Below are 26,357 nucleotides of genomic sequence, written 5' to 3' on the forward strand. Positions count from 1 at the left end.
ACACCTCAGGAAGGCCAGCTCCTCAGAGAATTACAGCACATTCTACAAGAGCAGTATCTACTTCTGCTGCCTTTAAATCTAGAGTACCATTAGATGATATCTGTGCAGCAGCCACTTGGACCTCATCTCATACTTTCATTTCACATTACAAAGTGGACGTGGTTTCCAGAGGGAGAGCATCCTTTGGCTCTGCGGTGCTCCGGAACATCCTTCCATGACGGCCGCCCAAGATCCAGGTAGCTGGGGACTCTGTCCCACAGGTTGCAGACAAATGAAGTCTTCCTACTTCAGATTAAAAAGTTATGTACTCACCATAACGTTCCATCTGAGTAGGTGACTTCATTTGGATGCAACCATCCCCCCCCTCCATCCCCCTGACCTTTCATGGCGCTATTAGTTCTGGTTTCCCAGGATTCTGTTATACTGGTATTCACAGGGCAAACTCAATCTGAGGTCAGTCAGGGCTTAGCAGGGGATTATGGGTAAATGGAGGAGCTAGGAGCTCAGATCCTAAAGCTTATGAATTGCTGGCTCGGATCCGATGTCTGATCCGAATCCCACAGGTTGCATCCAAATGAAGTCACCTACTCAGATGGAACGTTATGGTGAGTACATAACTTCTTCTTTGATTTTGCCCGACATTATTTTGGTAGAAAATTCAATTACACCATGCCGTCGGAACATCCGACGACCAGAATACATAAAAAGTGCAAAGACAAAGACAGGCATCCGAGGCCCAAAACTGACGACGAGGCCTCTTCTAGGCCGGTCACCGGTTCTCCGGTTTTCAGTAAGCCGCCTACGTAGCCCCTGACGACCGCTTCCACAGACCGACTCCCACGTGGAGCTGGCTGGGCCTTCGGACGCTCTAGGTTTTCAGCCTACTGAAACTAACCTTTCAGAGGGAACCGAAGTAGCTGAGCAATCCACAGCTTCAGAGGGTGTTTTCATTTTTTTTTTTTTTTTTTTTTTTTTTTTTTTCAAAACAGGTTTATTGTTTTAACATATAAGAGAAATATCATAACAATTTTATACACGTAATTAAAAATAGGTATTATTATAATATTCAACAAAACAACTAAAGTATTTACAAAGACATCCACTACAATCAGATCAATTAATTAAACTAAAATACCATGCTATTGAAATTAAAAATTTTTTAACAAATTTTGTAAATTATCCCATACAATAAAATAAGATGTTTTTCTATTTGTTCTAGTCCTAATTGTGTTTATTTCCATATGGCACACTATATTCATAACATTTTTAAATTCATTGAATGAAGGAGGTGCATCTGAAATCCAATTTCTAGTTATTATTTTCCTAGCCACTGCTAGAATAGACCATAACAAGGGAAGCTTAACCTTTTTAACACTTTGAGGTACAGGTGTGTTGAATAATATAAGAGATTTAGAAATAATGAAATTATCTGTAAAAAGAGCCTGCAAAAATTCATTAATTGACTTCCAGTATTCTTTCAATTTATACAGTCATAAAACATATGAGCCCAGTCAGCATTAATTTCTACATTACATCTCTTACATAGATTATCTTTATTATTTATTTTATTCATCATCAAAGGTGTATAAAAGATCTATGTAAAAATTTCCATGTATAAAGTCTCCAGACAATGGAAGACGTAGTTCTATAAGCAGATTCCAATATATATTGTTTATCTTGTTGATTTGGTGGGTCCCCATTAATAGAAGTGAAATAATTCCAGTATGAATCTACACTGTAAAAGTTTCTTGTCTGATAACTTTATGTATGTATGAAAGTTTACCTTTATCAGAAACTTTATGTTGTAAATTTAATATCAAGTAATCAATCAGTGTTGGAATAGATTCTTTAACAGTTATAGACATTAAATCTATTTTATTAATGAGATGTTGTCTAAAGGTCTGAACCTCTAACCAGCAAGTTTCTCTTAGATCAAATTCTTGTTTTAAGAAATCTAGATTTTTAACTTTATTATCAGATATCAACTGATACCAGTACTTTAGATCATTATCTATAGCTAAATGAGTTCCTTCAGAAGTAGATGACAAAAGCATACCCTGAGTATACATTATAGGAAATACAATAAAATTCCATTCCCTATACTTAGGGTGCATGAATATAAAGTTACAATAACTAATAATAATATTTAATGGGTAACAAACCATATGTTTAGGTGTAATAGGTGAAGTACAAAATTCCTTTAGTAACCATAACATGGAGTTATTTACAATCATATTTTTATGTGTTAAGGAGATTTTCATGAAGTGTATACTAATTAGCTCCCAATAATCTTTCCATTTTGTGACATATGACTGATCTATTAATAAAGTAATAACTTTTACAATAGAAGAGATAGTATATAAATTAAAGTCTGGAAAAGAAATACCCCCTTGAGACCAGCTATTAGTATGTTTCTTTAATGCAATCCTAGGTCTATTAGGTGCCCATAAGAAATATAACATTAGTGTGTTCAGTTTCTTGACAATTATTTTTGTAGGTGGAAGTATTATTGATTGTATTAAGTATAAAACCTTGGGGAATATTATCATTTTAATAATTGTAAGTCTCTCCTCCATAGTAAAAAACATATTATTCCAGGTATTAAAAATATTTTGTATATTAAGAAAACAGGTATTATAATTATTATATATAATAGATTTAATATCTTTAGATAGTATTATACCTAAATAAGTTATCTGACCTGAATTGGGTACATATTTAGTAAAATCACTAATGAGAATATTTTTTCATGTATATATAGGTAGTATTTTAGTTTTCTCTTCATTGAATATTAAACCAGAAATACTTTTAAAATTCATCATGTTATCAAATAGAGACTGTATAGAAGAATTAGATCCTGCTGATGTAATTAGAACATCATCTGCAAAAGTTGAATTTTGATGTTGTATTTTCATCTATTTCAAAACCCTCTATGTCAGTACTGTTTCTGATCAAATTAGCCCAAGGCTCCATTACTAAAGTGAATAATAGTGGAGAAAGTGGACATCCTTGTTTTGTACCTTTAAGAATGGGTATTTTTTGTGAAACATATGTTCCTACCTTAATATAAGCCAACGTTTCTTTGTATAAATGTTCAATTAGATTTACAAATGCATCCGAGAAGTTAGTGCACTTCATTAAGGTAAACAGATAGTCCCAACTTACTGAATCAAATGCTGAACTTATATCAAGACTAATAAGTGTTGAATCTTTCTTTTTCCTATTTGCAAAATCTATTAATGTTAAAGTTTTTCTTATATTATCAAAAGTATTTCTATTTTCAATGAAGCCTGTCTGATCTATATCTATAATGCCGGGAATGATTGTCTTCAATCTGTCAGCAAAGATATTCATAAACATTTTATAATCAACATTAAGTAATGAGATGGGCCGATATGAAGAACATCTAGTTGGATCTTTATTAGGTTTTAAAATTGGCGAAATAAATGTATATTGCCAAGATGGGGGGGGTTATTAATTCAGTTTGGGCCAAAATAAAACCTTATGTATTAATGAATATGTATTTTAGAAAGGATTTTATATATCTCTGGTATAATACCATCATTACCCGGTGCTTTGTTTGATTTAAGCTTATTTATTTGTGTAATAACTTCTGTATATGAAATACTCTTGTCCAATAGTTTAATCTGTTGTTTATTAAGCTTTTTATTCATATTTGTGGTTATAAACTCCTTTATTTTATCTTTAGGTTCCATTTTAATATTATTATGGTTAATTTTGTGAAAGTGATTTCTAAATTCATCTAGTATTTCTGGTATACTAGAAACATTCTTCTTTTTCCTTAGAGAAAAGATTTCTTTGATATGGTTTTGTTTATTCAACCTTTTTGTTTTATTTTTAAGTCTATGTAAGTATTTGGGGCTTATTGAATAAGACAAAACTTGTATTTCTCTAAAGTTATTTTAACTTTATGAGTTAAAATTTCTTTGTATTTCTCATTTAGTTTGTTTATTTCTTCAATAACTTTCTTGTCCATAATATTTTCTTTATTATTATGTTTATAAGAGTCTAATTTACTTTGAATATCTAACAATTCCTTATCCTAAGATTTCCTTTTATTATTATACCATCTGATACTTTGTCCATATAGATATGATTTTAAGGCATCCCAAACATAAACAATGGAGACTTCAGGAGTGTTATTTATGTCTAAAAATGTTTTACTTCTGAAAGTATATATTCTTTATAGTCTTTTAGTTGAGTTAAGTATGCTGGTATCCTTTTGATCTGAACATTATGAGTATTTTTTATCATGAATTCAAAACAATTGAATTATGATCAGATATAGGACATGAAATGATTTTGGAATTAATTAAATCTGTTACCATCTGGTTAGAAATAAAGACCCTATCTATTTTTGAATAAGTTTTGTATCTGTTAGAAAAAAGGTGTATGGTAATGATTTTGAATCTATCTGATTATTAATATCATTCAAATGATAAGAATTAGCAAAATCCTTTAAATGTTTTGCATTAGATGTAATTCTTCTCTTTCCTATAGTGGTAGTATCACTTTCATGTAGTATACAATTAAAGTCACCAGCTAAAATAATATCTCCTGTAGAGAATGATATGATCTTATCAAGATGATGTTTCACTGTATTAATACCAATTCCAGGTATCCAATATACATTAATTAAAGTGTAAGTCTTCCCATTAATTTGTATTGTAACCATACAAAACATTCCTTTGTCATCCTGATAAGACTTAATGGTTTTAGGAATGGGCATACTTTTATTCCATAAAATAGCCACTCCTCTTTTTTTTCTGAGTGTGCTCTGAACTAACCAATACTGTATATTTGTTTGTGGCTAGTTTATCAATATCTTTTTTCAAGCGATGGGTTTCTTGTAGGAAGACTAAGTTGGCCTTATGTAAATTAATGTATCTTATTAGGCTTGCCCTTTTACATGGATTATTCAATCCATTAATGTTTAAAGAAATTCCTTTTAAAGATGTCATTTGGCATTTTTAAAACTTAAGAATCTTATGATCAAAATAACAAATAACAAGATAAGTAATGTTACATCTCCTCCTTTAGGTGTACCTTTAAATATAGCTGTATTTATTGAATCTCTTATGGGATTTCGTATAGGATTCAATTTTGTTTGTGACAATGAATGTACAAAATATATTGTGGATGTCAAAACTATATACAAATAACAATGAACAAGTGAAAATAATGTAAGGATTAAACCTTGCATCCAGCCTGGAGTTGTAAACTCCAACTTAGAGTAGTATTTACCACTCAAGTTAACCCCCTACCCTAAGCAGCAGTACGTCAGCTACCACCTTATCAATATCAATAAACCTATGAACCTATAGGAATCTTGACCAATGGATGGGAGATTGCAGATATACCCCAGGGATTACTTCAGTGTCACTGCTTGACAGAGGCACAGCAAAATGATAGGCATAGTTTTTATTCAAACTAAAGGGGTGGCGAAAGCCACATAACTATGGGCTAGGCTTATAAATGCCCTTGGGCAGATAGCCTAGTATGAACCTATGAACCTATGAACCTATTTAATGCTAGTTATATTTAACTGAAGTTAACAGTTTTCAATTCAATTATCTAGCAAGACAAGACTACACATTTGGTAAAACAGCATCATATAAACTAAAATAAACCTTTTTTTTTTTTTTTTAAACTGTTCATACTACTATATACATCCATGTAATATAAAACACTTGTATTCAAATAGCATTCAAATAATCTTGATGTTAGAAATCAAGAGGAGAGAAAAATAAGTTCTAACATTCATTTAAATCAAAAACTTTGGCTAATATGATTCAGACATTACATATATTAGGATGCATCTATTTTCTGTCATGTAAATACAGTTAACAGCTTCCAAAAAAAACCTTGAATTGCTTGTATATGAGCATTTACTCAAACTCATTATTGCCAATAGAATAAAATATTGTATTCATAGAAATTGTTATAAATCATACTTCATAGTTAAGCAGATTCTCAGAAACATTTATATACATATCTACATACACACACACACACACACACATATATATACTTACATACATACACACACACATACACATATACATATATATATATACATATACACATGCATACACACACACACACACACACACATACACACATACACACACACAAACACACACACACACACACACACATACACACACACACACATACATATATATATATAATCTGATCTCACTGAGTTGTATCTTTACTGAGCACCATCTTACATTGATGTCCCTTCAATAAATCTGTCTGCTTTATACAAAATAATGCACAGCAAACACATTTTAGTAACCAGATTTTACAAACATGCTATACTACTGCTTTAAAATATATCACATGACAATTTCTTCCAGTATAGAGTTATAAAATTATTTATGCTTGTCAATCAGATGAATTAAATGAGTTATAGTAATGTATATGTTTGGGACATAGGTTTTAACACATATTATTAATCTGCTATTCCTGTATCTGTGATGTGTCAGTGTGATATCTAGGTCAAAGGTGAGACCAGCTGCTTTCAGCTTCTCTGTGAGAATTCTGAGAGTTGAAGCTTTTGAAGTAGCTCATGGACACTGTGCATGAGACAGCCCACATCCCAGATTGTCTCTCTTAACATTTTGGCGGAAACTTATTAAAACTAGTGACAAACATTCATTTAGCAGTGTAAATGCATCTAAACATGACAAAACCTTCACAATGCATTCTACAGGTTATTACAGACTCTATGTAAGTGAAATCAAGCCCAAAATTATTAATAAGTAACAAAACTCAACATTTTGTCCCAACTCAACTCATATGCGAATCTTATTATTTACTGTGTCTATATGATCAAAAGTATTTCTATATATTAATAAAGAAAAGAAAAGAGTAGAAAGTAAAAGGGTGTAAGGCAGAAATAAAAAATGTAAGAGAAAGCTATAAGAAGTATATACAATAGAATATTACTTACTGTTTATATTAATAGAGTTAAAAATAAAACATATTATTTACTATTATTTAGTTCTAATTATTATTAGTTAAAGCATGACAGATTATTTACAAACAAGCATAAGCAGTGTAATCAAGAAAGTATAATTAGGTAGTGTCATTCCTGTATCTGTGATGTGTCAGTGTGATATCTAGGTCAAAGGTGAGACTAGCTGCTTTCAGCTTCTCTGTGAGAATTCTGAGAGTTGAAGCTTTTGAAGTAGCTCATGGACACTGTGCATGAGACAGCCCACATCCCAGATTGTCTCTCTTAACATTTTGGGAAACTTATTAAAAACTAGTGACAAACATTCATTTAGCAGTGTAAATGCATCTAAACATGACAAAACCTTCACAATGCATTCTACAGGTTATTACAGACTCTATGTAAGTGAAATCAAGCCCAAAATTATTAATAAGTAACAAAACTCAACATTTTTGTCCCAACTCAACTCATATGCTTAATCTTATTATTTACTGTGTCTATATGATCAAAAGTATTTCTATATATTAATAAAGAAAAGAAAAAGAGAGTAGAAAGTAAAAGGGTGTAAGGCAGAAATAAAAAAAATGTAAGAGAAAGCTATAAGAAGTATATACAATAGAATATTACTTACTGTTTATATTAATAGAGTTAAAAATAAAACATATTATTTACTATTATTTAGTTCTAATTATTATTAGTTAAAGCATGACAGATTATTTACAAACAAGCATAAGCAGTGTAATCAAGAAAGTATAATTAGGTAGTGTCATTCCTGTATCTGTGATGTGTCAGTGTGATATCTAGGTCAAAGGTGAGACTAGCTGCTTTCAGCTTCTCTGTGAGAATTCTGAGAGTTGAAGCTTTTGAAGTAGCTCATGGACACTGTGCATGAGACAGCCCACATCCCAGATTGTCTCTCTTAACATTTTGGCGGAAACTTATTAAAACTAGTGACAAACATTCATTTAGCAGTGTAAATGCATCTAAACATGACAAAACCTTCACAATGCATTCTACAGGTTATTACAGACTCTATGTAAGTGAAATCAAGCCCAAAATTATTAATAAGTAACAAAACTCAACATTTTGTCCCAACTCAACTCATATGCTAATCTTATTATTTACTGTGTCTATATGATCAAAAGTATTTCTATATATTAATAAAGAAAAGAAAAAGAGAGTAGAAAGTAAAAGGGTGTAAGGCAGAAATAAAAAATGTAAGAGAAAGCTATAAGAAGTATATACAATAGAATATTACTTACTGTTTATATTAATAGAGTTAAAAATAAAACATATTATTTACTATTATTTAGTTCTAATTATTATTAGTTAAAGCATGACAGATTATTTACAAACAAGCATAAGCAGTGTAATCAAGAAAGTATAATTAGGTAGTGTCATTCCTGTATCTGTGATGTGTCAGTGTGATATCTAGGTCAAAGGTGAGACTAGCTGCTTTCAGCTTCTCTGTGAGAATTCTGAGAGTTGAAGCTTTTGAAGTAGCTCATGGACACTGTGCATGAGACAGCCCACATCCCAGATTGTCTCTCTTAACATTTTGGGAAACTTATTAAAAACTAGTGACAAACATTCATTTAGCAGTGTAAATGCATCTAAACATGACAAAACCTTCACAATGCATTCTACAGGTTATTACAGACTCTATGTAAGTGAAATCAAGCCCAAAATTATTAATAAGTAACAAAACTCAACATTTTTGTCCCAACTCAACTCCTATGCAAATCTTATTATTTACTGTGTCTATATGATCAAAAGCATTTCTATAAATTAATAAAGAAAAGAAAAGAGAGTAGAAAGTAAAAGAGGGTGTAAGGCAGAAATAAAAAAAAATGTAAGAGAAAGCTATAAGAAGTATAATACAATAGAATGTTACTTACTGTTTATATTAATAGAGTTAAAAATAAAACATATTATTTACTATTATTTAGTTCTAATTATTATTGGTTAAAGCATGACAGATTATTTACAAACAAGCATAAGCAGTGTAATCAAGAAAGTATAATTAGGAATAGCATTTGAAGAACATATAAACTTTTAAAGGGAAAAAAATGTATCAAATTACTGACCTTATTTTTCCTCTTCAGAAAGAGAAACAAGTTAAATCACAGCTTGCCATTAAATCTCCAGATATTTTGACTAGTTATGTAACAAAACATTTCTTTGCACACAGAGAATAACTTTGATTAAATCTTTTTCAAAATATTTGTTGCTTCTTGGAAATGCAGGAACTATATTTAAAAAGATTAATAATAAAATAAAATGATGAGAGAGAGAAAAAAAAACATAGTACAAATCATTTGTTTTTTAGTCTCTTCTTCTTCTCAGAAGTCTTCCACGAAGTTTCAGTTGCCAGTCTCTTTAACGAAGGACTAGCCCATTCCATTTCTTCTATTTTTTCCAAAATCTTATTTTTTTTGATAAACAGTAAAGCAGAGTCTAAGTCATCGAACATTTTAGGACCATCAGGAAGGAAGATTTTAAGCTTGGCAGGAAACAGAAGGTATGTTTTAAACTGTGCTTTTTTAAGCTCCCTTATTAGTGTCAGAAAAACTTTTCTTTTAGCTAATACCATGGAAGAATAGTCATTGTCAAAACGCACAGTTGTTTCATTAATCTTAACAGGAGCTTTAGCCCAAGCAGATTTAAGAACCATCTCTTTATCAAAGATGATAGAAATCTAACTATAACTGATCTAGGATAGTTTTGTTAGAGTTAGTATTAGCTATAGATCTATGAGCTCTTCGATACCAAAAGAGAATGCTTCTGGTAAATCTAAAGTTTTAGGAGCCATGTTGTTAAAAAGAAGTAATATTGTTACCTTCAATATTTTCTGGCAGTCCAAAAATCCTAATGTTATTGCGCCTAGATCTATTTTCCAGGTCATCCAGCTTTGTTTGTAAATGTGTATTTTGTTTCAGCAGAAACTCAATGTTGATTTCCTCTTCTTGTATTCTATTTTCCATGTCATTCACAGCTTCTTCTATGCCTGTCATCTGGATCTTCTGTTGTTGCAGGTCCATATGTAACAAGTCTATTTGTTTTGTAGTTTTTCTATAAAAGTGTCTATTTTAGTATCCATTTTATCCATCTTAGCAGTAAGTTGCTGGACTATAATTATCAGAGACTGAAGTTCTTTCTTGATGCTGGAGTCTTGAGAATTTGTCTTACTGGAACTCATTTCAGACTGATAAACTGACAGGAAAATTTCCAAAGTAATTTCTGACAGGAATATTATTAAGATTTCCTTTCTTTTTTAGATATAGTTCAAGAACTATATAAAACAAACATATTTAGAAAGAAAATTACTTCAAAAATGAATTTTTTAAGTAATTCCTGTCAATGTAATGAAATTGGTGGAGCTGAAGAAATCTGCTGCTATCCTGTGTTCATCCTTGGCCACGCCCCCTCAGAGGGTGTTTTCAGACCTACCCAGTTAACCATTAAACCCTCTGCTAAGTCTAAGCCCCCCTTAAAAACAAAAAAACAGATACAGCATTCTCCAGGACAGGCTTCCATGCCTAAGAAATAAATGCTAAAAATGGCCGAAGACCTAATCACCCTGATCAGGGGGTCCCATCCCCCTACTGATAAAAGGCCCAGACAGGATGCAGACTATGAATCTTCCGACCAGGTGTCCATTTCCTCAGATTCATCCTCAGACCGAGGATATTCTTTACCCCTTACGAGGATTCTGATGCTGAGGAATCAATTCCATCAGCCTCTCCGCCTGAGGACTACTCCTTTGGGGAGACCTTACATACCATGAGGGTGCATTTCCATTGGGAAGGCCAGGATTACTCAGAATCCAAGAAAAGGATCAGAGACTTCCTTTTATTGCTTCAACACAGACCCCTTGCTATTCCGCCAGTGTTAGATATTGTGGATGATGTGTACACTGAATCCAGCTTAAATCATGACTCCTTATCCCCAGCCCCGGTTAAACCTGATATTACAGAGTCCCTGACTCTCACAAATTTCTGTACAAAAGCCCTGTTGCTGACCCTGAAACTATTTCTCAGGGACCCAAAGGGATTAAGGCCTCATCAGCAAAAAACTCAGTTCCCTCTGACAGATTCCAGAGCATTAGACAGATGGGGAAAGAAAGTATATACGTCTGCAACTTTAGCAATGAGAGCTTTAAATTGCCAGTTTCACATGCTAAAATATCAGCAATTTTTGATGTCTCAGTTGAAACAAAAGATGCTTCCAGATTCAGATACTCCTAATTTTAAAGAAATGCAGGATTTATTGTATGCAGCTAAACAAGTGGGAAAACATACTTTGCAATGTGGGTTTGATTCCTTAGAGGCCTCCTGTAGAGCAGCAGTTACAGGCTCTGTCATTAAAAGGCATGCTTGGTTAAAAGAACATACATTACCAGATCATGTTAAGGTAAAATTATTGGATGCATCTTTGCAGTGGGATGTCTTGTTTGGAGTTACGGCAGAGGAGGTATTAAAGAAGATAGATGTTAAGGCAAAATCTTTGCAAACGGTGAAGGATTTCTTACATGTTCAGCCTCCTTGTTTTAGCAGAAATTGGCCAACAAAGAATTGGGCCTTTCCAGTCACAGACAGACCTCAAAGGGGCAGATATAGATGTCCAAGAGGTAGAGGTCAGGCACAAGGCCCTTACAGGCCTCGACAATGGGGTACACCAGGCCAGAAGGAAGGGGAAGACAGGCCACAACCTTATAAAAAGCAACCTCAATGACTTCCCACTACAGCTGCCAATCAGCTCTTTCTTGGCAGCCCCCTTAGGAGGAAAACTGGCACTTTTCTATCACAATTGGTATTGCATCACCAAAGACAAATGGGTTCTCATGGTTACAGGTTCCACTTTCACACTTTGCCAAGGTTAAAAGGAATGCCAAATCTGCCACCAAATCAGTGGGCAGAGGCTCAAAAACAAATTACAGCACTCGTGGACATGAGAGCTATTCAGAAGGTACCACCACAGGAGCAAGGACAAGCATTTTTCTCCAGTCTCTTTCCGGTTCCCAGAAAGGACAAAGCCTGGAGACCCATTCTGGACCTTTCTTCTCTAAACACTTACCTGGATGTTCCAAAATTCAAAATGTTGACACTATAGCAGCTTCTTCCCATGCTGGGCAAGAAAGCTTGGCTCGTGACTTTGGACCTCAAGGAGGCATACCTGCATGTCCCTATCAGACAAAACTGCAGAAGATACCTCAGATTTCTAGCTGGTTCAATGCACTATCAATTCTCTGCACTGCCCTTTAGCTTATCTACTCCGCCCAGGGTCTTGACAAAGTGCTTGGCACCAGTAATTGCATTTTGCAGCAAAAAGGAATTCAAATTTATCCATACCTAGATGACCGCCTGATTCAAGCAGAGAACAAGGACATTCTTCTAAAGCATCTGGCGTACGTTAAAAAGTTATTAAGTTGCCTGGGGTACACAGTAAACGAAAAGAAATCAAAACTAGTGCTCTCACAACAGATAATATTCCTGGGTGCCAGCTTGAACACAACGGCCCAGATGGCTTATCTCACGCTAGACAAACAAGGACAACTGACTCAGTACTTTCATTTGATGGCAACAAAGACCCAACTCCCTGCAAGAAAAATTCTGCAGGCCTTGGGCCACATGGCATCTTGCATACTACTAATTCCATATGCCAGACAGCATATGAGGAAACTACAATGGTACCTAAAGAGTGTATGGTCTCAACACTGTCAAAGTTTGGAAACAGTTATACCACTAATCCCTTGCCTTCAACAGGAGTTTCAATGGTGGGCTCAAGCTTGTCACCTCAACAAGGGACAACCTTTTACTCAACCCACAGCCAGGCAAACACACAGATGTATCGGATTACGCCTGGGGAGCACACATGGCAGGAAAATGTATTCAGGGCAAGTGGCCCACAGAGCAAAGACATCTCCACATCAATCAAAAAGAGATGCTAGCTGTACAAAATGCAATTGTAGCTTTCAAGGATCTGCTGCATCCAGGACAACTACTACTAAAGACAGACAACATCACAGTTATGTGATACATAAACAGGCAAGGGGGCACACACTCCTACCCCCTCTGCAGACAAGCCATGACCTTGTGGAACACAGCTCTAGACTACCAAGTTCATCTGCAAGCACAATTCCTGCCAGGAGAGAAAAACACACTGGCAGATGACCTAAGCAGAAACATCATGGACCCCCACGAACGGGAATTGAATCCACATATATTCAGAACAATAACACAAAAGCCCGGACATAGATCTGTTTGCATCCCCAATGAACTGCTAGTTACAGAAATTCTGCACAAGGAGCTACCATCCACAAGCATGGAAAGTGGATGCCCTCTCATTCAGCTGGAAAAACCTGCAAGTATACACTTTCCCTCCTTTACCTCTCCTTCCAAAGGTACTCATAAAAGCCAGGCAAGAAGAGCCAAAGATGATCCTGATTGCACCAGACTGGCCATGCCAGCACTGGTACCCAATCTTACAGAACTTAGCACAAGAACCAACCTGGATTTTGCCTCATATCCCACAGTTGCTGACACAGCACAATAATCAGATACTTCACAGCCAGCTAAAGACCTTAAGCCTAGCTGTATGGAAAATTCCTTAGTTAAGCAAGCAATGCCTCTCTGCAAAGCTGTTATGGATGTCATTCTGCAGGCCAGAAGGCATAACACCAGGAAAGCCTACTCGGATAAATGGAAGAGATTCTTTGCCTGGAACCAAGCGCACAGCCTTGACCCTCTTGTCCCAAACATTTCTCAGATACTTCAATACTTGACTGAGATGCTGGACAAGGGCCTCTCCTTCTCATCCATCAAGATCCACGCCTCAGCCATTTCTGCTCATTACAACACAGATCCACCAATTTTTTCTAATCCTTTGCTCAAACAGTACCTCAGAGGGGCTAAAAACATAAGACCGCCCCGTAGAGCACCTACACCAACTTGGGACCTCAACTTTGTTTTGGAAAAATTAACTTTACCTGCTTTTGAGCCAGCTAACACAGCAGATTTAAAATACATCTCTTGGAAAACTGCTCTGCTACTGGCAATAACATAAGCACGAAGAGTTTCAGAATTACAGGCAGTAATGGCAGTGGAACCTTTCCTCATTTTCCACCAGGACAGGGTGTCTTTAAGAACTAACCCTACATTTTTGCCAAAGATGGTATCAAGTGTGGCTCTAAACCAAACTATTCACTTGCCAACTTTTTATCCAAAACCACAGAACAAAGGGGAGAGACTACTACATTCTTTGGACATTCACAGGCAGTTACGCTTTTACTTGGACAAGCATTAGATCTCACTCCACCAGGTCAACAGCCACTTCAGCTGCCTACCTCAGAGGAGTACCTACCAAGGATATTTTGGAAGCAGCAACATGGAGTTCTCTGCATACCTTCACCAAACATTACCATTTGCCTTTATACTCCAAATCCAGAGCTGGCTTCGCCACTGCTGTGCTGCAGGGCCTTGTAGCCACCCTTAATGCCTTATAGATCCAGCCTCCCTACCTCAGCTTTGGGATTCCACCCAAGTGTAATGACTGCAACAGTGTAACACGATGAACATAGTACAGTTTTGTACCTACCATAAATGTAGATGATCGAGTGTGAACACTGCTGCAATCCAGGTTACCCTCCCTCCTTCCCCTCTTACTTTCTGCTACTTACCTAGGTCATCTACCCTTACTACCTATGGGGAGTATTTGCTGGTAACTGAAAATGGTGGTTTATTTTTCTTTTGTATATTTTACTAGCAATTTGAATTGCCTACCTATTTGGGGACACCTGACATCTGGGGCAAGAAAAACTGAAGAAAATGGTGTCAGCTGCATCTTATACCCCTGTCGCACTGATATCAGGGAGGAGGCGACAGCAACCGACACCGGACCAAGACTTTGGAACTCAGGCTGACTGGGGAACCTCCTGACGGCAGGATAACACAATCTTAATGACTGCAGCAGTGTTTACACTCGAACATCTACATTTATGGTAGGTACAAAACTGTACTTTTCATATGTTCATGTATCAGCAACATATTATTGGACTGCTTAAACAGAAAATTATGTTGATTCCTGACTGTGTGGAAAGTAAAGAATTACAGGATTTAATGCATTCTGCTGAACAAGTTGGAAAACATACTTTGCGATGTGGTTTTGATTCATTAGGCCTTTTGCAGGGCTGCTGTTACTAGGTCTGTGCTCAGAAGGCATGCTTGGCTTAAGGAGCAATCTTTGCCTGATCATGTTAAAGCTAAATTGTTGGATGCTCCTTTAAATCAGGACCGCCTGTTTGGCAACACGGCTGAGGAAGTTCTTAAAAAGATGGAAGATAAAGCTAAATCTATGCAAACTGTTAAAAGATTTTTTACAAGTTCAGCCACCTAGATTTAGTAGGCACTGGCCCTCTAAGAATTGGTCCTTTCCAGTCCCTTCCAGGTCTTCTCAAGTCAAACCCAGACACAGCAAAAACCCAAGGTTTCAGTCCCAGGGGAGACACGGAACTAAGCAGTGGTGGTCCTCCACTTCCAAATCTGGGAATAAGACTCCCACCTATGGTAAACTGTCTCAATGACTTCCTTTTAAAATTTCCAACTACTTATCAACTGACTGCCCCTTTGGGGGGAAAGATTGCTCTTCATGTAAAGAATTGGGAACTCAGTACCCAGGACAAATGGGTTTTAAATGTAGTGTCCCAGGGATACAGATTTCACTTCCACATGTTGCCAACACCAAGTGGGTGGTCGGACCTCCCCCCAAATCAGTGGGCAGAGGCCCAAAAACAAATACTCTCTCTCTTAAGCATGGGGCTGTTCAGCTGGTACCAGAAGAGGAAAAGGTACAAGATTTCTACTCGAGACTTTTCCTGGTACCCAGAAAAGACAATTCATGACAAAAACACCTTTTTGGAGATTCCAAAGTTCAAGATGCTGACTCTTCACCAATTACTTCCTATGCTAGGCAAAGATGCGTGGTTGGCAACACTAGATTTAAAAGAAGCATACCTGCACAACCCAGTCAGGGAATCTTGCAGAAGATACCTACGCTTCAAAGCAGGCTGCACTGCCCTTTGGCTTATTTACTGCGTCCAGGGTATTCACAAAGTGCCTAGCTCCAGTTATTGCATTTTGCAGGCAAAGAAATATTCAAATATACCCACAATTGGACGATTGTCTAATTCAGGCAGAAAGCTAAGACATACTTTTGAATCATCTGGCCTTTGTAAAAAGGGTTCTAACTTGTCTGGGGTACACCATAAATGAAAAGAAATCACACCTGGTACCCTGTCAACAAATTATATTCCTAGGAGCAAGGTTGAATACAACTTCCCAGATGGCTTACCTCATGCCAGAGAAACAAATTCATTTGACAACCTACTTCAAACAAGGGCCACAAAAACCCTGCTGTCTGCAAGACAAATACTGCAATCCTTGGGGTTCATGGCCTCCTGCATTCTAATTCCATATGCAAGACTGCATATGAGGAAACTACAGTGGTATCTAAAAAGCCCATGGTGTCAGCATTCTCAAGACCTAGAAACAATGATTCCTATCATACCTTGCATACGCCTAGAGTTCCTTTTGTGGGCAGAGGCCTGCCACCAAAACAAGGGCTACCTTTCACACCACTCCCTGCCACCCAAACCCTAACAGACGCATCAGACTATGTATGGGGGGCTCACCTGGCAGGGAAGTGCATTCAGGGCAAATGGAACCCAAGTCAAATCCACTTGCATATCAATCAAAAAGAAATGTTAGCTTTACAGAATGCTCTGACAGCCTTCAAGGACCACATTCTTCAAGGAAAATTAATGTTAAAGACTGACAACACCGCTGTTATGTGGTACATAAGCAGGGGGATACACATTCTTACCCCCACTGCAGACTAGCCATGGTGTTGTGGAAATCAGCCTTGAGCTACCAAGGGCACCTACAAGCTCAATTCCTGCCAGGAAAATTAAATACACTGGCAGACGGACTAAGCAGAAAAACCTCATGGACCCACACGAGTGAAAACTGGAACCAAGGATTTTCAACATGTTGACAAGCAAATGTGGGAGCTCAGATATAGACCTGTTTGCCTCTCCCCAGAACTACCAGTTGGACAAATTTTGCACAGGGACTCCCCACAAACAAGCCTGGAAAATGGATGCTCTGTCCTTCAGCTGGAAAAACCTATCCGTCTATGCCTTCCCCCTCTGATCTCCAAAGTACTACTAAAAATCAAACAGGACAAACCAAGGATGATTTTGATTGCTCCAGACTGGCCTCACCAACACTGGTACCCCCTACTGCGCAATGTGTCATGGTTATCTCCAGGGCACCTGTCTCGGACTCCTTCCCTGCTTTCTCAGCAGGAGAACCAGATTCTGCACCCTCAGTTTCTAACACTGAACCTTGAGCCTGGCTAGTTACTTAATCTCTCCTTTACCATCCCTCAGCAAAACTGTGATGGATATCATTTTATAGGCAAGGAGGCCTAGTACTAGAAAATCATATACTGTAAAATGGAAAAGATTATGTGCCTGGGACCAATCTCAACGGATGAGCACAGCAGCACCCAATTTACCTCAGATTTTACAATAATTAACTGAGATGCTTCACAATGGCAGTTCCTCAAAGGGGCCAAAAATTGAGACCACCCAGGAGAGCTCCAACCTCAGCCTGGGACCTTAACTTGGTCTTGGAGAAGCTCACTCTACCTCCTTTCGAGTCAGCTGCTACTGCAGACTTAAAATTTCATTCTTGGAAAACAGCTTTCCTTTTAGCAATTACTTCAGCTAGTAGGGTATCTGTATTACAGGCCCTTATGGCAGTGGAGACTTTCATCATCTTTCATGCAGACAGGGTGTCCCTCAGAACCACTCCATCCTTCATGCCGAAGGTGGTATCCAGTGTGGCTCTTAATCAGTCCATTCATTTGCCAACCTTCTTTCCCAATCCACAGAATAAAGGGGAATGGATACTGCATTCCTTAGATGTGCACAGACGACTTAGATTCTACTTGGACAGGACTAAACCTCAAAGGAAATCTGAATAACTGCTGGTAGCATTTGCTGCAGGGGCAGAGGGGAAGGCTATTTCAAAGCAAACCATTTCTAAATGGATAAGCCATTGCATTCATTTCTGCTATAAGCACCATGGAAAACCTATCCCCCAGGGCTGCATCTACCTCTACAGCCTTTTTCAGAGGTGTCCATACCAGGGACATCCTAGAAGCTGCTACCTGGATTTCTGTACATACTTTCACCAAGCATTATCATTTGCCAATTATCTCTACATCCAGAGCTGGCTTTGCCACTGCAGTCCTGCAGGGCCTTATAGCTGGTTTTAATGCTATCTAAATTCCTCCTCCTAACCATAGCTTTGGGAATCTACCCAAATGTAATGACTGCAACAGTGAAACATGAAGAACATAGTACAGTTGTGTACACTTACCATAAATGTAGATGTTTGAGTGTATTCACTGTTGCAGTCCTGGTTACCCATCCTCCAGCCCCCTAACTTCTTTTGGCTATACCTCTACTTTCCTTTACTATGCTTAAAAGCCTTTTTGGTGTATTTGTTTTTTTGTTGGAGGTATATCTTTGTACTTTTATATTTAATTGCTTCCCATTAGGGGGACACTTGACACCTGGGGCAAGAAAAACTGATGTAATGGTGTCGGCTTTATACACCTGACGACCTGACGTCATGGAAGAAGGGACAGCAACCGATGCAGGACCCAAGACTTTGTTAATCAGGCCGATTGAGGGCTACCTGCAAGCAGATAACCCAAATATAATGACTGCAACAGTGAATACACTTGAACATCTACATTTATGGTAAGTGTACACAACTGTACTATGTCTCTACCTTGGATGGGTCCGGAGCTGCCATACAGGCACCAGATTCTGAGCGTGTATTCAGACCTACGGACTTGCATATTAAACCGTCGCCTCCATCTTCTTTAAGGCCTAAACCGCGAACCATGCCTAGAAAACTGACGCCCGGGCTGCATGCTCAGGCCTCTATGCCTAAAAAACAAATCTTAAGAATGGCTGAAGATCTTATAACTTTAATCAAGGGAAGCCAACCACCCTCTTCTAAGAGACCTAGGACTGAAATTGTTTATGAATCTTCTGACCAGGATTCTGATTTTTCTGATTCTTCTGATGATCTGGATTTACCCTTGCCTACTTATGAGGATTCTGATGCAGAGGACTCTATTCCCTCTGCTTCCCCTCCAGAGGATTTTTCTTTTGGTGAAACCTTGCAAACTGTAAGGGAGCATTTCCACTGGAAAAGCCAGGATTTTACTGATTTGAAAAAGAGGCTTAGGGATTTCTTACTCTTGCCTCAGCATAGGCCTTTAGCTATACCTCCTGTACTAGACATTGTTGATTGTGCCTTTTTGGAATCTAGTTTGGCCCCTGATTCTTTGCCTCCTGCTCCTTGAAAACCTGACAGATATTACAGGGTTCCTGATTCTCACAAGTTCCTTTTTAAAAATCCTATTGTGGATCCAGAGACTATTTCAGAGGGACCCAAGGGCATTAAGACCTCTACTGCCAAAAACCTTACTCCTTCTGATAGAGACTCCAGGGTGCTGGATAGATGGGGTAAGAAGGTTTACAATTCTGCAACTTTGGCCATTAGGGCCTTAAACTGTCAGTTTCACATGTTAAAGTATCAACAACATATTATTGGATTGCTTAAACAGAAAATTATGTTGATTCCTGACTCTGCTGAAAATAAGGAATTACAGGATTTAATGCATTGTGCTGAACAGGTTGGAAAACATACTTTGCAATGTGGGTTTGATTCTTTAGAGGCCTCTTGCAGGGCTGTTGTCACTGGTCTGTACTAAGAAGGCATGCTTAGCTTAAGGAACAATCTTTGCCTGATCATGTTAAAGCTAAACTGTTGGATGCTCCCTTAAATCAGGACCGCCTGTTTGGCAACAAAACTGAAGAAGTTCTTATAAGGATGGAAGATAAAGCTAAATCTATGCAAACTGTCAAAGATTTCTTACAAGTTCACCCTCCAAGATTTAGTAGGCATTGTCCCTCTAAGAATTGGTCCTTTCCAGCTCCTTTCAGGCCTTCTCAATCCAAACCTAGACACAACAGATATCCTAGGTTTCAGTCCCAGGGTACGCACAAGACTAAGCAGTGGGGGGCTTCCGCTTCCAAACCTGGAAGAAGTAAGACTCCTCCCTATGGAAAACTGTCTCAATGACTTGATTTTAAAATTTCCAAGCACTTCTCAACTGAATGCTCCTTTAGGGGGAAAGATTGGTCTGCAGGCCAAAAACTGGGAGCTCATTACCCAGGACAAATGGGTTTTAAATATAGTGTCCCAAGGATACAGATTTCACTTCCACACATTACCAACGTCATAAGGTTGGCCAGATCTACCCCCAAATCAGTGGGCAGAGGCTCCAAAGCAAATACTCTTTCTTATAATCATAAAGGCTATTCAAACTGTACCAGAAGAGGAAAAAGGACAAGGTTTCTACTCAAGATTTTCCTGGTACCCAGAAAAGACAATTCATAGCTTCCTATTCTGGACCTGTCTACTCTAAACACCTTTTTGGTGATTCCAAAATTCAAGATGCTGACTCTTAACCAGTTGCTTCCTATGCTAGGAAAATATGCCTGGACTCAATTTAAAGGAAGCATATCTGCACATCCCCATCAGGGAATCTTGCAGAAGATACCTACTCTTCAAAGCAGGCTACAATCAATACCAGTTCTCTATACTGCCCTTCAGCTTATCTACTGCGCCGAGGGTATTCACAAAGTGCCTAGCCCCAGTCGTCGCATTTTGCAAGCAAAGAAATATTCAAATATACCCATACCTGGACGATTGTTTAATTCAGGCAGAAAGCCAGGACATACTTTGGCCTTTGTGCAAAGGGTGTTAACTTGTCTGGGGTACACCATAAACGAACAGAAGTCACACCTAGTATCCTGTCTACAAGTCATATTCCTGGGAGCAAGCTTGAATACAACTTCCCAAATGGCTTTCCTCACGGAAGAGAAACAAATTCATTTGACAGTTTACTTCAAACTAGTGGCCACAAAAACCCTGCTGTCTGCAAGGCAGATAATACAAGCCTTCGGGGTTCATGGCCTCGTGCATTCTTCTAATTCCATATGCAAGACTGCATATGAGGAAACTACAATGGTATCTAAAAAGCCTATGGTGTCAACATTCTCAGGATCTAGAAGCAATGATTTCTATCATACCTTGCCTACGCTTAGAATTCCTTTGGTGGGCAGAAGCCTGCCACCAAAACAAGGGACTACCATTCACTCTACCCCCTGCCACCCAAACCCTAACAACAGATGCATCAGACTATGCATGGGGGGCTTACCTGGCAGGGAAGTTTATTCAGGGCAAATGGAACCAAAGTCAAATACACCTGCATATCAATCAAAAAGAAGTGGTAGCTGTACAGAATGCTCTGACAGCCTTCAAAGACCGCATTCTTCCAGGACAATTAATGGTAAAGACGGACAACACCACTGTTATGTGGTACATAAACAAGCAGGGGCTACCCATTCTAACCTCCTCTGCAGACTAGCCATGGCTCTGTGGAACTCAGCCTTGAGCTTCCAAGTGCATCTATGGGCTCAATTCCTGCCAGGAAAACTAAATACGCTGGCAGACTAAGCAGAAATCTCATGGACCCACATGAGTGGAAACTGGAACCAAATATTTTCAACATTTTGATTATCAAATGGGGCATCCCGGATATAGACCTGTTTGCCTCTCCCCAGAGCTACCAGTTGGACAAATTCTGCACAAGGACCCCCCCCCCCAAACAAGCTTGGAAAGTGGATGCTCTGTCCTTCAGCTGGAAAAATCTATCAGTCTATGCCTTTCCTCCTCTGGCTTTCCTCTCCAAAGTGCTACTAATGATCAAACAGGACAAACCAAGGATGATACTGATTGCATCAGCCTGGCCACGCCAACACTGGTACACCCTCGTGCAAAGTGTGTCACAGCTGGCCCCATGGCACCTACCTCAGACCCCTACCCTGCTGTCTCAGCAGGAGAGTCAGATTCTGCCTCCCCAGCTTCAAACCCTGAACCTGGCAGCCTGGCTAATTACCTAATCTCTCCATTACCATCCCTCAGTAAACAAGTGTTGTATGTCATTTTGGAGGCAAGGAGGCCTAGTAGTTAAAAATGGAAAAGATTCTGTGCCTGGAACCAAACTCATGGGATGGCCACAACAGCACCCAATTTACCTCAGATTCTTCAGTACTTAACTGAGATGCTTCACAAGGGCCTTTCCTTTTCCTCCATCAAAATTCATGCCTCAGCCATTTCAGCTCATTACAACACAGAACCACCCCTCTTTTGTCACCCACTGTTTAAGCAGTTCCTCAGAGGTGCAGGAGAGCCCCAACTCCAGCCTGGGACTTTAATTTTGTATTGGAAAAACTGATGTAATGGTGTCAGCTGCATGCTTTATACCCCTGACTACTTGACGTCACAGAAGATGAGACAGCAACCGACACAGGACCCAAGACTTTGATAATCAGGCCGACTGAAGGCTTCTGCAAGCAGATAACCCAAATGTGATGACTGCAACAGTGAATACACTCAAACAGCTACATTTATGGTAAGTGTACACAAATGTACATTTTCTAGAGAGCTGTTCTGGTCCTTCTTCTTCCTTCCAGGTTTCCTCCTAAACTTTGGTACTCTCCCTCATGTAAAGAATACTGCAACATTAGAATAGAAGGACATAGAGTAATTGTGTAAAATCTTACCATAACCATAGATGTCTTTCTCTTCTATGTTGCAGTATTGTATCCCTCCCTGCTTCCCCCTAGTTCTTGCTTTTGTTCTGGATGTCTGATAACCTTCTTGTTCCCTTAATCTGACGTTCCTCCAGAGGCATTCATTTCTGAGGATTGTGCATGCGGACGTAGCTTTTATGGCCAACGTACTTCTAAGCCATTCATGCTACATCTCATGTACTGGCAGTACTTAAAAGCTCTTGTATACTGGCCAGATGTCGAGTTGCCCATGGCAGAGGACCCCTCATGTAAAGAATACTGCAACATAAAAGAGAGGGATATATATTATGGTAAGATTTTACACAACTGTTCTTTGCTTCATTGCTGCTTCCAAGTCTCCAGAGCCTCACCTTCCTGTTCCTAAGAAACCTGTTAGGTTCTGTAGGACTGCTGAGGATTGTCAGTTTTTGTTTAAATGTCCTTCTGCTGGTCCTGCTGTGGTGTCGGTCTCTTCTGACAAACCTAAGCTCTGATAAGGATAGTAGGACAGTGGAGAGGATTGGTGAGAAAGTTTACATTGCTTCTACTTTGGCCTTTAGCATTGTTAAGTATCACCCCACACAACCAGGTATGCTCTGGCCTTCATTTGCTGAAGCTTGTCAGGTTATTTCTGACCTTCCTGATTCTGAAGGCAAATCTACTGCCTTATCTGTTTTAGGTTCGACTTTTCAAATAGCTCGCCACTCTATGAACTTTAGCTATGATGCTGCTGATGCCTGTTCCAGGGCTGCGGCTTTTGTGTCTTTCACGAGGTGTTAATCTTGGCTTCATCTCCAGCCTCTGCCTGAGAACATTGAGGCCAAGTTGTTAGGTTCTTATTTGGGGTAATAATCATCTTTTTGAGACTGCTTCTGCTGACCTGTTTATGTCTCTTCAAGAGAAAGACAAAGCATTGCAAGACCTTAAACATATTTTTTTCTCTCTTATTCCTCAATCCAGAGGAATTATCCTCTTAGATCTGCTTTTGTTCGCAGGCAACCCTGCCAGGCCTCCAAGGGCAGGAGGGATGGTTGACGGGCTCCATCTGCGAAGGTTTCTCAGATTTCTGTGGCCCAGAGGCCTCCTTTATCTGATTGGCCTGCTTCTCTTTGACAACCCCCCCCCCCCAAACAAGGTTCCTTTGTCCCTTCAGCTTTTTCCCCTCTGTGTCTCGTCACTTCAGACTCTTGGGTTCTTTATGTTGTCCGTCAGGGTTACTTCATGGAATGGAAATCTCTCCCTCCTTTTTTTGGGTAGTGGGGATTCCTCAATCTCCTGTATAGCAGCTTCTTCATTTCCCATTGGCTGTAAGGTCCCTGGTGAATCATGGACGCATTTAACATGTCACCCCTTTCCCAAGTGGGAAAAGGTTTTTATTCCAGGATGATGTCCTTCAAGGATGCATCTGCAGTCATAACATATGGGTTGTCCTGCCTCAGGCAGCCCTTCGGTCGGCCAGATTCCAAAGTCTGGGTCTGGCCTCGGCTGATGTCGCACTTTCCCCGACGTCAGAGCTTCTGGGGTATAAAGGCATCAGCCGACGCCATTTTCCTCAGTCTTTCTTGCCGCGATGTGCCCGAAGCAGAAGCTGTTCGCAAGTGCCGGTCGGTCAGATCCAGAGAATTCAGCTACCGAAAACTTCTAAAAAAAGCTAAGTACCCCGTTGGGGACTCTTTCTTGCCTCAGCCGATGTCAGACAAAGTAAATAATTGTTTAACTTGTGGGAAACAAATACCTCATAAGGATTTCCATTCTTACTGCCTTCCTTGCTTAGGCCCAGACCACGACGTATCAGCTTGTTTAGCCTGTGCCTCCTTCAACCGACGGACTCTTAGACGTCGGTCGGAGTTTGCAGAAGAGTTTTTTGGATCCGCTTTTGCATATAAAATGCCATCGGAGACGCCGACTACACATTTAACCAAAAAACGCAAGGAAAAGGACCGACACTCGCGGCCCGCGGTTTCGTCAGAAACCACGGTTAGGCCTACCGCGAGTGTCTCTGTTTCGGCTGAAACAGAGTCCTCGGTTCTTACTTCTGCCGAAATCATACCTCCGACAACCGAGGCCAGAGAGGCCCCGGCTGAGTTGGCTTCAGAAATCCCTACCGAAGAAGCAAGCGCACAAGAATTGTCCGACACTATTCCACTGGACATTTCTACACCTGCACGTGGGGCAGCTAGGCCCCCTGCTTCCATGTCTATTAAGGCCTTCTACAGGGCTAAAGCAGCTAAAATTTCAAAAGCTTTACCTGCAAAAATCTACTTCTCAGAGACCTTCCTCAAGTTCTCAGATTCTCAGGCTTGCTGAGGACCTTATTTCTTTGATTAGGGGTTCCCAACCTCACCCAGACAGGGCCTCCCACCCTCCTCCTGACAAAAGGCCTAGGACTGAACCCCCTGAACCTCTCTCCTCTGATTACTCCTCGGATGGATCTGATTTATCAGACCATCAGGAAGGGGCATATTCGCCTTATGAGGATTCAGATGCAGAAGACTCTATTCCTTCTGCCTCCCCTCCAGAAGAATTTTCCTTTGGGGAGACCTTGCACTCAGTGAGGGAACACTTTCAATGGCAGGGTCAGGATTTCTCTGATTCTAGAAAAAGACTAAGGACATTTTTACATTTGCCCCAGCATAGGCCTTTAGCCATACCTCCTGTGCTAACTGTAGTTGATGATGCATATAATGATGTCAGTTCTGCCCCTGATTCTCTTCCACCGGCCCCTGCCAAACCTGACAGATATTACAGGGTCCCGGATTCTCACTTCCACTTGTATAAAGCCCATGCTGCAGACCCAGAAACTATTTCTCAGGGCCCAAAAGGTGTTGCAGCTACCACTGCCAAAAAACCCCTTCCCTCTGAAAGAGAGTCAAGAGCATTAGAGAGATGGGGAAAAAAGGTTTATACAGCTGCTACTCTTTCTGCCAGGGCATTAAACTGTCAATTTCATATGATACAGTACCAGGAATATTTGTTAGATCAGCTGAATAAAAAGCTTTCTTCTCCTGAACCTTTAGACCTTAAGTCCCTTCAGGATTTGGTACACAACTCTCAGCAGGTCAGTAATCATTTCTTAAAATGTGGCTATGATGCACTGGAGGCTTCATTTAGATCAGCTATGACTGGGGCAGTAATTTGAAGGCATGCCTGGCTAAAAGAGCAATCCTTGCCAGACCATGTCAAGGCTAAACTCCTAGATGCTCCAATGGAGAAACAAAGTTTATTTGGCTCCCCTGCACAGGAGATTCTAAAGAAAGTGGAAGAAAAAGCAAAATCTGTGCAAACAGTAAAGGATTTTCTGCAGGTTCAACCTCCGAGGTTCAGCAGGAACTGGACTTCAAAGAATTGGTCCTTTCCAGACACCTCCAGAGCACAGAGGGGCAAGAATAGACGCCCAAGAGGCAGAGGTCAATCAAAGGGTGCCTACAGGGGTCGTCAGTGGCAGCCTGCCAACCAGAGGAGTAGTGCCACAGCTGCAACTACAACCACTTCCACAGGACAGACACAATGACTTGACTCTGATTCCGCCTACCAGGGAACAACTGGAAGCACCCTTGGGCGGAAAGCTGGCTTTATTCTCAAAAAACTGGC

At 39.4% G+C, this 26,357-nt stretch overlaps 1 protein-coding gene across 1 annotated transcript in view; it reads left to right on the forward strand.

The window, feature by feature from the left end:
* The window catches only part of PAIP1 (poly(A) binding protein interacting protein 1), a 1,589,139-nt gene that overhangs the window by 938,101 nt on the left and 624,681 nt on the right, over positions 1-26,357 (forward strand). The window lies entirely within an intron of this gene.

This window comes from Protopterus annectens, chromosome 1.part1 (genome assembly GCF_019279795.1).
Source record: "Protopterus annectens isolate FY-2018-M chromosome 1.part1, PAN1.0, whole genome shotgun sequence".
NCBI lineage: Eukaryota > Metazoa > Chordata > Ceratodontiformes > Protopteridae > Protopterus > Protopterus annectens.